General features: G+C 36.9%; 1 protein-coding gene across 1 annotated transcript in view; it reads right to left on the bottom strand.

The window, feature by feature from the left end:
• Positions 1-464: 464 nt before the first annotated feature.
• The window catches only part of lrrk2 (leucine-rich repeat kinase 2), a 99,068-nt gene continuing 93,532 nt past the window's right edge, over positions 465-6,000 (bottom strand). Inside the window, exon 51 of the mRNA XM_061924746.1 lies at positions 465-890. The gene's annotated coding sequence lies outside the window, so the exon portion shown is untranslated. The remainder of the gene's footprint in view (positions 891-6,000) is intronic.

Raw genomic sequence — 6,000 nt, 5'->3', positions numbered from 1 at the left:
ATGAAACAAAAACCTTTATGTACTGTAGGTCTTACTTAGACCTACATTTCATAAATTGACAACCCCCAGCAAAAATCAACAGGAAGTTTGCAATTCCCCCTTCAAAACAAAAGTTTTGTAAAAACCAGTCACCTTTTTTCAAAAATGATCTCCTCTGAGCACCTTTGTCGTGTCGGCTTCAAACTAACACAGGAGAGAGATTGAACCCTTCTGATTAAAAGTTGACGAAAGAGTTTTAATTACTGCTCCGGTTTGGATTTTATGTGCCGTCAAAGTCAGTCCCGTCCATCGCTGCTTGCAGCTTTAATTTACATGGAGTCACTACTGTAGATTTAAAGAGCTTTTATGATGTCCAGATCTTGACCCTGGAACGGATAAATGTATGTTGTTTACATTCTTAGTGGAGGTTTCACAATGGAATTCTGATCAAATATATTTTGTACCAGCAAAGAAACAACGAAAAGTAAATAAAACTCTGTAGTGTTTATTGAGCCCAAGTCACATGACTCAAGGTCAAAATAAAATACAAAAAAGTGCCGATTTTAAAATATTTTTTGGACCATATTTTTACTTTAGTGTTTTGTTGTTGGGTCAGTTTGAAAAAAATGTGAAGAAAAACTCAAAAAAAATAAATTATTTCGCTTTTTTTTTCTACGGCTAAAAGCTAAGCTAACGTGCGTGGTTTTTTTGTCCCTTTGAACTAACGGAAAAGACTCGAGTCAAACGTTGTCTTCCTGCCGCAGATTAGTACCTCACTAAAGTACTTTTGTCAGGAAGAAAAAGTAAACACTGACAGAGTAAACGAGTCTTCGTCGTCAGCTGAGGTAAACGTTCCACTTCCGCACTCTCGTCCGGGAAAAAACAAGTCGATCCTTTTTTTCAAAAACTTTCTGTAAAAAACAAAAACACGTTTAAAATATGATTATTAAAGCAGAAAAGATCGGCTGAAATGCTAACAGTTAACGTCAAGTAGTAAAATACACGACTCTTAGGTGTACAACAAGGCTAGCATACTAGCATGCTAACGTTAGCATGCTAAAAGCTAACATGAAATAGTTGACCTTGGAGTAATAAACCTGCACAATTAGCTCATGAGCTAACATGCTAGTATTAGCATGCTAACAGCTGGCAACAAAATATTGGACTAAAAACATGAGCTAAAAAAAAAGAAAAGCTAGCATGCTAACGTCAGCATTTACACAAATAATGAACTTAACCTATATTTCAATATAAAATACTTTTTTAAATGTATTTATTTTTGTGGTATGTTATACCTTATCATTTATATTAAATATGTAGTTCATTTTATCAAATAAAATCTTTATAGATTCATTTTACAAACTTAAAGTAGTGAATATAACAAAAAGAAGTTTTAATTCTCACAAAGAATTGAAATCTCTCCAGCAGCCTGTTTAAGCAGCAGACTAGTTAGGTTGTGTGTATTAAAGGCAGTGGACTAGTTAGGTTGTGTGTATTAAAGGCAGAAGACTAGTTAGGTTGTGTATATTAAAGGCAGCATACTAGTTAGGTTGTGTGTATTAAAGGCAGCAGACTAGTTAGGTTGTGTGTATTAAAGGCAGCATACTAGTTAGGTTGTGTGTATTGTTGTGTATTAAAGGCAGCATACTAGTTAGGTTGTGTGTATTGTTGTGTATTAAAGGCAGTATACTAGTTAGGTTGTGTGTATTAAAGGCAGCAGACTAGTTAGGTTGTGTGTATTGTTGTGTATTAAAGGCAGCACACTAGTTAGGTTGTGTGTATTAAAGGCAGCATACTAGTTAGGTTGTGTGTATTAAAGGCAACATACTAGTTAGGTTGTGTGTATTGTTGTGTATTAAAGGCAGCAGACTAGTTAGGTTGTGTGTATTGTTGTGTATTAAAGACAACAAAATAATTAGGTTGTGTGTATTGTTGTGTAATAAAGGCAACATCCTAGTTAGGTTGTGTGTATTAAAGGCAGCAGACTAGTTAGGTTGTGTGTATTGTTGTGTATTAAAGGCAACATACTAGTTAAGTTGTGTGTATTGTTGTGTATTAAAGGCAGCAGACTAAACAGGTTGTGTGCATTAAAGGCAGCATACTAGTTAGGTTGTGTGTATCAAAGGCAGCACACTAGTTAGGTTGTGTGTATTGTTGTGTATTAAAGGCAGCATACTAGTTAGGTTGTGTGTATTAAAAGCAGCAGAGTAGTTAGGTTGTGTGTATTGTTGTGTATTAAAGGCAACAGACTAGTTAGGTTGTGTGTATTAAAGGCAGCAGACTAGTTAGGTTGTGTGTATTGTTGTGTATTAAAGGCAACAGACTAGTTAGGTTGTGTGTATTAAAGGCAGCAGACTAGTTAGGTTGTGTGTATTGTTGTGTATTAAAGGCAGCCGACTAGTTAGGTTGTGTGTATTGTTGTGTATTAAAGGCAACAGACTAGTTAGGTTGTGTGTATTGTTGTGTATTAAAGGCAACATACTAGTTAGATTGTGTGTACTAAAGGCAGCAGACTAGTTAGGTTATGTGTATTGTTGTGTATTAAAGGCAACAGACTAGTTAGGTTGTGTGTATTGTTGTGTATTAAAGGCAACATACTAGTTAGGGTGTGTGTATTAAACGCAGCAGACTAGTTAGGTTGTGTGTATTGTTGTGTATTAAAGGCAACATACTAGTTAGGGTGTGTGTGTTAAAGGCAGCAGACTAGTTAGGTTGAGTGTATTGTTGTGTATTAAAGGCAATAGACTAGTTAGGTTGTGTGTATTGTTGTGTATTAAAGGCAACAGACTAGTTAGGTTGTGTGTATTAAAGGCAGCAGACTAGTTAGGTTGTGTGTATTGTTGTGTATTAAAGGCAACAGACTAGTTAGGTTGTGTGTATTGTTGTGTATTAAAGGCAACAGACTAGTTAGGTTGGGTGCATTGTTGTGTATTAAAGGCAACATACTAGTTAGGTTGTGTGTATTAAAGGCACAGACGAGTTAGGTTGTGTGTATTGTTGTGTATCAAAGGAAGCAGACTAGTTAGGTTGTGTGTATTAAAGGCAGCAGACTAGTTAGGTTGTGTGTATTAAAGGCAGCAGACTAGTTAGATTGTGTGTATTGTTGTGTATTAAAGAAGCAGACTAGTTAGTTTGTGTGTATTAAAGGCAGCAGACTAGTTATGTTGTGTGTATTAAAGGCAGCAGACTAGTTAGGTGGTGTGTATTAAAGGCAGCAGACTAGTTAGGTTGTGTGTATTAAAGGCAGTGGACTAGTTAGGTTGTGTGTATCAAAGGCAACAGACTAGTTAGGTTGTGTGTGTTAAAGGCAGCGGACTAGTTAGGTTGTTTGTATTAAAGGCAGCAGACTAGTTAGGTTGTGTGTATTAAAGGCAGCATACTAGTTAGGTTGTGTGTATTGTTGTGTATTAAAGGCAGCATACTAGTTAGGTTGTGTGTATTGTTGTGTATTAAAGGCAGTATACTAGTTAGGTTGTGTGTATTAAAGGCAGCATACTAGTTAGGTTGTGTGCATTAAAGGCAGCAGACTAGTTAGGTTGTGTGTATTGTTGTGTATTAAAGGCAGCACACTAGTTAGGTTGTGTGTATTAAAGGCAGCATACTAGTTAGGTTGTGTGTATTAAAGGCAACATACTAGTTAGGTTGTGTGTATTGTTGTGTATTAAAGGCAGCATACTAGTTAGGTTGTGTGTATTAAAAGCAGCAGACTAGTTAGGTTGTGTGTATTAAAGGCAACGAAATAGTTAGGTTGTGTGTATTGTTGTGTAATAAAGGCAACATCCTAGTTAGGTTGTGTGTATTAAAGGCAGCAGACTAGTTAGGTTGTGTGTATTGTTGTGTATTAAAGGCAACATACTAGTTAAGTTGTGTGTATTGTTGTGTATTAAAGGCAGCAGACTAAACAGGTTGTGTGCATTAAAGGCAGCATACTAGTTAGGTTGTGTGTATCAAAGGCAGCACACTAGTTAGGTTGTGTGTATTGTTGTGTATTAAAGGCAGCATACTAGTTAGGTTGTGTGTATTAAAAGCAGCAGAATAGTTAGGTTGTGTGTATTGTTGTGTATTAAAGGCAACAGACTAGTTAGGTTGTGTGTATTAAAGGCAGCAGACTAGTTAGGTTGTGTGTATTGTTGTGTATTAAAGGCAACAGACTAGTTAGGTTGTGTGTATTAAAGGCAGCAGACTAGTTAGGTTGTGTGTATTGTTGTGTATTAAAGGCAGCCGACTAGTTAGGTTGTGTGTATTGTTGTGTATTAAAGGCAACAGACTAGTTAGGTTGTGTGTATTGTTGTGTATTAAAGGCAACATACTAGTTAGGTTGTGTGTACTAAAGGCAGCAGACTAGTTAGGTTATGTGTAGTGTTGTGTATTAAAGGCAACAGACTAGTTAGGTTGTGTGTATTGTTGTGTATTAAAGGCAACATACTAGTTAGGGTGTGTGTATTAAAGGCAGCAGACTAGTTAGGTTGTGTGTATTGTTGTGTATTAAAGACAACATACTAGTTAGGGTGTGTGTATTAAAGGCAGCAGACTAGTTAGGTTGAGTGTATTGTTGTGTATTAAAGGCAACAGACTAGTTAGGTTGTGTGTATTGTTGTGTATTAAAGGCAACAGACTAGTTAGGTTGTGTGTATTAAAGGCAGCAGACTAGTTAGGTTGTGTGTATTGTTGTGTATTAAAGGCAACAGACTAGTTAGGTTGTGTGTATTGTTGTGTATTAAAGGCAACAGACTAGTTAGGTTGTGTGCATTGTTGTGTATTAAAGGCAGCATACTAGTTAGGTTGTGTGTATTAAACACACAGACGAGTTAGGTTGTGTGTATTGTTGTGTATCAAAGGAAGCAGACTAGTTAGGTTGTGTGTATTAAAGGCAGCAGACTAGTTAGGTTGTGTGTATTGTTGTGTATTACAGGCAGCAGACTAGTTAGGTTGTGTGTATTGTTGTGTATCAAAGGAAGCAGACTAGTTAGGTTGTGTTTATTGTTGTGTATTACAGGCAGCAGACTAGTTAGGTTGTGTGTATTGTTGTGTATCAAAGGAAGCAGACTAGTTGGGTTGTGTGTATTGTTGTGTATTATAGGCAGCAGACTAGTTAGGTTGTGTATATTGTTGTGTATCAAAGGAAGCAGACTAGTTAGGTTGTGTGTATTGTTGTGTATTAAAAGCAGCAGACTAGTTAGGTTGTGTGTACTGTTGTGTATCAAAGGAAGCAGACTAGTTAGGTTGTGTGTATTGTTGTGTATTAAAGGCAGCAGACTAGTTAGGTTGTGTGTATTGTTATGTATTAAAGGCAGCAGACTAGTTAGGTTGTGTGTATTAAAGGCAGCAGACTAGTTAGGTTGTATGTATTAAAGGCAGCAGACTAGTTAGGTTGTGTGTATTGTTATGTATTAAAGGCAGCAGACTAGTTAGGTTGTGTGTATTAAAAGCAGCAGACTAGTTAGGTTGTGTGTATTAAAGGCAGCAGACTAGTTAGATTGTGTGTATTGTTGTGTATTAAAGAAGCAGACTAGTTAGTTTGTGTGTATTAAAGGCAGCAGACTAGTTATGTTGTGTGTATTAAAGGCAGCAGACTAGTTAGGTGGTGTGTATTAAAGGAAGCAGACTAGTTAGGTTGTATGTAATAAAGGCAGTGGACTAGTTAGGTTGTGTGTATTAAAGGCAGCAGACTAGTTAGGTGGTGTGTATTAAAGGCAGCAGACTAGTTAGGTTGTGTGTATTAAAGGCAGCAGACTAGTTAGGTTGTGTGTATTAAAGGCAGCAGACTAGTTAGGTGGTGTGTATTAAAGGCAGCAGACTAGTTAGGTTGTGTGTATTAAAGGCAGCAGACTAGTTAGGTGGTGTGTATTAAAGGCAGCAGACTAGTTAGGTGGTGTGTATTAAAGGCAGCGGACTAGTTAGGTTGTGTGTATTAAAGGCAGTAGGCTAGTTAGGTGGTGTGTATTAAAGGCAGCAGACTAGTTAGGTGGTGTGTATTAAAGGCAGCAGACTAGTTAGGTTGTGTGTATTAAAGGCAGCAGA

This window comes from Nerophis lumbriciformis, linkage group LG29, assembly GCF_033978685.3.
Source record: "Nerophis lumbriciformis linkage group LG29, RoL_Nlum_v2.1, whole genome shotgun sequence".
Lineage (NCBI taxonomy): Eukaryota > Metazoa > Chordata > Actinopteri > Syngnathiformes > Syngnathidae > Nerophis > Nerophis lumbriciformis.
The sequence above is the reverse complement of the archived record's forward strand: the minus strand, read 5'-3'. Positions and strand labels throughout refer to the sequence as shown.